Here is a 6,358-nt window from a genome sequence, read left to right on the forward strand (position 1 = left end):
ACGTTGAGCTGAATCGCATGCGCCGACATGCGCCGACCCCACCGGGTGCGTGTGATTTGGTCAAAGTTTTCGAAAGGAAAATTAGTTTTTATGTCGTGTCTGTGATTAAGGTTATCGCTGGGATTCAAACAACTAAAGGTCAAAGTGAAAATAACATTTGTTCTAGAGGATGATGCCAAAAAGGATTCACGTTATTTGTCTAAACAAGCTACTGACACGCTTATCTGTGCTAATACAGACAGAACAAACCAGGCCCGTACTCATGATTTTTTTTTCTTGAGGAAAGAGGGGGTGCAGGCATATCTGAAAATGTAGAACAAAGAGAAAACCCCGAAATGCTGTGGGGTTGATTTTACGTCTCTTTTCTTCCGAGTTTGTCAAATCGCGACGATGAGGATGAGTGATGATATTATGAAATTGATGAAGAAAACTCACAAAGAACACCCATTCCTTTGCAACGTTGTTAAGCGAAATGCTGTTGAAGTATTTGATGCGGCCACCAATGCTATGGTAATAGTACAGCTGGAGGTAAACATACAAATGTACAGTTGCAATATTATGGTCTAAAGTAACGGAAAAAAATCACTCATCTATAGCCCCCCAACCATACCATCATCAACACAGTCGTTTACAGACAAAGAAAACTGTGTACAGCTTAGTGCTTCAATTCTCAGAAGTATTCTGTTCCGCAAAATTAACAATGTTTTCAAATTGCCTTTAATAATCTTATCCCAGCACCATTAAACAACCATGATAATTCTATGTTTAGAAAATAATATATTTATAAATTAAATTATACGCATTAGCAATACTACTACTACTACTACTATTAAAAGGGACATGTTTTCGCTTTGAAAACATATGGACAGGGATCAAAAGGAATGAACTGTCCAGGCTAAATAAATCGGGACGTCTAGTAGCCTTATATCAATGGATATACACAATGGCGGCGATTTGAGGGTCGAGGGGGACAGTTGCCCCCCACTATTCGCCACTTTTTCTCCCGCACTATGTCAAATCTTATCTACAAAGGGAAATATACTGTCTTTGGCACATTGCCCCCCCCCCCGGTTTTGGAACCCAATCGCCGCCACTGATATACAACTAAAACTACCCAATATTGCAGACTGCAAACTACTGGAGCCTGGCTCTCTCCACAACAAACCCATTCGTTTATGCAGGGACAAAAATCGAAATTTTCATAAATTTGAAAAAACATCGATGATATTTTCGTAGCTTATCATTTTCAAATATTTTATATTTCGAGGGTGGAATAAACCAAGAACGTTTGTGAAGGATCTGTTTCAGTAGACGATGATTTGGAGCGTGATTAATAAAATTTGAGTCCTACTAGCTTCGGCTTTTGTTTCATGTGTCTCTACTTTTATTGTAAAGATGTGAGGTGTTGTTCGCATATTCGTCATAAATGGAGTGGGAGGGGATCAGAAAAAATCCCCGTTCAAAGGGGCTGCTCAGCTACCAAAATTGAAACTATACCATTGCTTACTGGCGTGCGCGGGGGAGAGCTAATGGGGCTACAACCCTCCGATATTTTGAGAAAATAAAAAATTTCAATTCAAAGCAGTAATTCAAAGTAAATTAATATGAACCCAATTACCATTTATGTCTTTGAACAGTTTTTAAAACTAAGATTAAGAATGATAATTACGAAACATTTGGTTGTGTATCCCGCACTCCACCCTAGCACACAGCTCTGTAATTATCCACCTTTGTAATTTCAGCCCCCCGAAGTAAATATGCTTCGTACTCTAGTGCCATTGTTGGAATAATAAAAATAATAGAGTTCAGAACATAGAGCCAGGGAAATGTTTCAGTTTAGTTAATTGCAAGTTTGTTTCTTTTTAAATAATTGATTTATATGTTATAATTCAAATTTCTGTTCCACTTATCTTCATCTCTCTCTTTGCTTCCCCAAAGATAATCATGCACCCTTCTTATACCTCCTCATCATTTTTAGGGCACTAATGAGAAAAACTGAAAACAAAATGGACTTACGAACAAATAACAAAATAGTTTTGAAGTGTTTAGCTATACTTCTTTGCAAAGTATCTTTGGATCAATTTCATGTCATCGCTCATCTTCATCGTTGCGATTAGTCGAAAGTGACAGAAAAGCAACGTAAAAGAACCTAATTAAATCAATAACGCAGACGAAACACGCGTGCTAAATGTGTAATAGAAAAATATCAATTTAATTCATTGATTAGGTTCATTTTACTTTGCTTCTTTGCCACTTTTGGGTAATCGCGAAGATGAGGATGAGTGATGGTAAAGGGACACTTACAAAGAACACTCATGCCCAGGACGGGATTCAAACCTGAGACCCCTGGCGTTGTAGCGCGCTGTGATAACCACTCCGCCACGGAGGATGGAAAATATCAATTTATTTACAATTTGGATATACCGGCTGTTTTATTAATAATTGAGGGGTTACAAAAATTATTGCAAGTAAACTATTAAACTTACGCTAATGAAACCAGTCCAGAAATCGAGGAACGCAAGCAGTTTGTGCGTGTAGTGCCGGTTGACTCAGGTCGGGCACCCCCGCGAGTTGTTCGTGTATGTTTCGTTAAGCTGAGAGTTCATATACCTGCCGCTAGGCGACACTCAATTCACCCACATTACTCACAGTCTTTTGTTCAATGTTTCGGTCCCCAAAATCACTGGAGGTTGCACCGTGCGACTTCTTTTCGTGGGGTTTCATGAAAGACAGGGCATTCGTCTCACCTCACCGATGCCGCGTGATATCGCAACCCTAAGGGAGCGTGTCATCGCAGCGATAGACACTATCGACCGGCCCATGTTGATGCGAGTATGGCAAGATGTAGTCTATCGTGTCGATGTGTGCCTACACTTAAACATATGTAGGCAGTGGCGACGATTGGGTTCCAAAACCGGGGGGGAGGTGCCAAAACTGGGGGGCAAGGCCAGTTTATTTCCCTTTGTAGATAAGGTTTAGCATAGTGCGGGGGTAAAAGTGGCAAAAAGTGGGGGCAACTGCCCCTTCCTAATCGCCGCAACTGTATATAGGTGTACATACAAACTGTTTGAGTTCCTTGCTTGTTCTGGACAGGTTTTATTAAAGTACGTTCAATACTTTACTTGCAATAAATTTTTGTAACCCTTTAATTATTTATGAAATACCCGGTATAATATACCTGCATTCCCAGTGTACGACATGCCGTCGTCTTGTAGTCAAAGGGTCCCGGGTCCGATTCCCAGTGGAGGCACGAGTGGTTTGGATCCCACTTTAAACCGTAGGTCCAGTCCCGATTAGCCTTCCTGTGCATAAAGTGAACTTACAAGTAATCCTGCAACAGGTTTTTCACTAATTTAGAATTTGAAATTCAAGCAGTTGAAGCAGTAGTATTGAGATGGGGCTACAGCTTCTTCGGATAAAAGTGTGCTTTGCCTGCCTCAAACTAATCTTGTGGATGGCCTTGTTACCCTCCCCTCAGATATAGAATTAAAATCCATCACTCATCCCGCCCAGGCACATAATACAGGGTGATTCTTATAGAACCGGCCTGATGAATTTGCTAATAGTGCTGCAGGCGATGCATATAACAGCTCTTATTTACGTCATAATAATCCGTGGGTTGTGCTGAGTCGAATGGTGTGCAGGTGATCTGACAGGTGGCAACACTTATGCTGCGAGGTTAAAGGACACATATCCATACAGCACAAATCTCCAAGGGATATCCAATGTCCAGATCAGATCCATGTATATTATGGATATCCATTAGATATCCATTTCTGTATATCCAATTATGGATATCCATTTGGACGTCTATGTGATATCCAGAACTGGATAACTGAATCTCGTCCAATTCTAGATATGTAATATATGGCCGAAACATGTACAGAACTGGCTGTCAGAAACATTGTCCAATTAAAAATATCCAATACGTCTCCAGATTTTGTCCAAGACGGGATATCCAAAACATATCTAGATCTTGTTCTAAATGTGATATCCAAAACACATCCAAATCTGGATATGCAAGACATCCAGATTTTGCCAAATATGGGATATCCAAAACATATCTAGATATTGTCCAAAATTGGATATCCAAAACACATCCAATTCTGGATATCCAAAAACATATCTAGATATTGCCCAAAATTGGATATCCAAAACATACCCAATTCTGGATATCCAAAACATATCTAGATATTGTCCAAAATTGGATATCCAAAACATATCCAATTCTGGATATCCAAAACATATCTAGATCTTGTCCAAAACGGGATATCCAAAACACATTCAATTCTGGATATCCAAAACATATCTAGATTTTGTCCAAAACGGGATATCCAAAACACATCCAATTTTGAATATCCAAAACATATCTAGATCTTGCTAAAACTGGATATCCAAAATACATCCATTTCTGGACATCCAATACATAGCTAGAACTGATCCAGAACTGGATATCCAACAATGAACATAAATAGGATCTGTTTCGGATATTAGAAAATGATCATAGTATTCCCGTTATGTATACTCTTTCATACTGTATCGTCGAATTGCATTGAAGCATTAGCGTTTATAAACTTATTCACCTGTCATTTAGTGATTTTTTTTTCTTAGAATGAGAAACTTTCTATTTAGCGTTACTCAACGCTACAATACAATCGAGACTAAAATCGAGTCAATCCTGCTTAGCTCAAGCGGAAAAACCCGTTCCTTATATTTAGCATAGACAGTAGCTATACACATAATTTTCAGTTCGCGTGTTTTACGCCTGAGGCCTGAGTGAATCAGAAACTTTGTGACTGTTTGTTTTCCTTGTTGGTGAGCGTTTTGTTATTTTCTATTATTAGCGATTGAAACTTTTTTAAATCATAGAATCAGAAACGCTACAATACAATGCAGACAAGAATCGGGTCAATGCTCGCTTGTAGCATCACAAATCTCCAAGGAATATTCATAGCCAAGATTCATGTATATTAGCGATGTCCATTTTACGTCCAAAACAGCTCCAGCCCTGGATATTCGGAGGGAAACTCGTGTGGCCATTGTCTGTGTCATAGCGAGTCACGCATGCGCGCGCAAGTGCAGGTGAAAGTGTATTGTGTCTCGCTGGTTGACGCCAGTTTGAATTCAGGAAGTTGGGAAACGTGGCAGTGAAGAACAAGCTCTCTATACTCTGCTCATCATGGAAATGCGTGTGAATATAAGATATTTTCCGTTTTTGTAGACGTGCGAGAGTGTTTGTGTGTGTGTGTGTGTGTGTGTGAGAGAGAGAGAGAGAGAGAGAGAAAGGAGTGCATGTTACAAATATATGTGTACAAATCTATGAAATCCCCTTAGCTTCACAAAAGTTTTTTTACTAATGCTGAGTATTTTCTCGTATACATGTGATTTCTTAAGAATTTATATATAATTCAGTCCAGGAGACATCTATTTGATATCTAAATGGTGCCCTATTAAATTATAAAATAATAATAATAATAATAAACTTCCCTGTTATATCCATATAATGTCCAGATAATATCCAAATGTAGTCTAAATAATGTACTTTTCGTATCCATACGATATCCATAGTACGTACAAAAAATGTCTAAATCAAAGCATATAATGTCCAGAAAACGTCCCACTTGATGTCCAAAAGTGGTCCGGAAACGTCCAAAACATATCCATTTCAGGATATCCCCTGCCCTGTATATCACGTATGCGGACAAATGGATATCCAGGGGATATCCAATGGATGTCTTTTGGAAATTTGTGTGCTGTATGGGTGGTGCATGTACGTACGTACGTGTTTGCAGTGTCCAGTCGTCAGACCCCCCAGCACGGATTTTTTCTTGTGGGGTTTACTGAAAGACAGGGTGTATGCAAACAAACCGCGTACGTTACAAGCTTTAAAGGACAACATTTCGGCTGAAATCAGGAACATCACTGGAGAAACACAACGGCGAGTCACGGCGAATATGCACGCGTGGGTATAGGCTGCCTTTTTTAATACGGCGGACACATTCAACACATGCTCTGATCACAATGAAAAATCAACGGCACACTATCCAAGGTACGTCATGCATAAATTGCGTTAATATCTGTATGGTATATTTCATATTACAGCTCATTTTGTCGGACCGGTTCTATAAGAATCACTCTGTATTACTACACGTGGATAACTGAACTATTACAATACTCTTCTGGGACGCAGGTTAACATTTCTGCACCAGCAACACATGATTAATGCTAATTTTTATTCCTGCGCCGCTCTTATATGCGGTGCGGAGAACGCCTTTATGGCAGTGACCCTTTGTTGCCACGTTTCCCTACGAAGGAACTCGAGGTCAAACAACCAATTAGGCTTGAGCAAGAAGCGACA

The sequence above is a fragment of the Lepisma saccharinum genome, chromosome 20 (genome assembly GCF_977018435.1).
Source record: "Lepisma saccharinum chromosome 20, izLepSacc3.1, whole genome shotgun sequence".
NCBI classification, from domain to species: Eukaryota; Metazoa; Arthropoda; class Insecta; order Zygentoma; family Lepismatidae; genus Lepisma; species Lepisma saccharinum.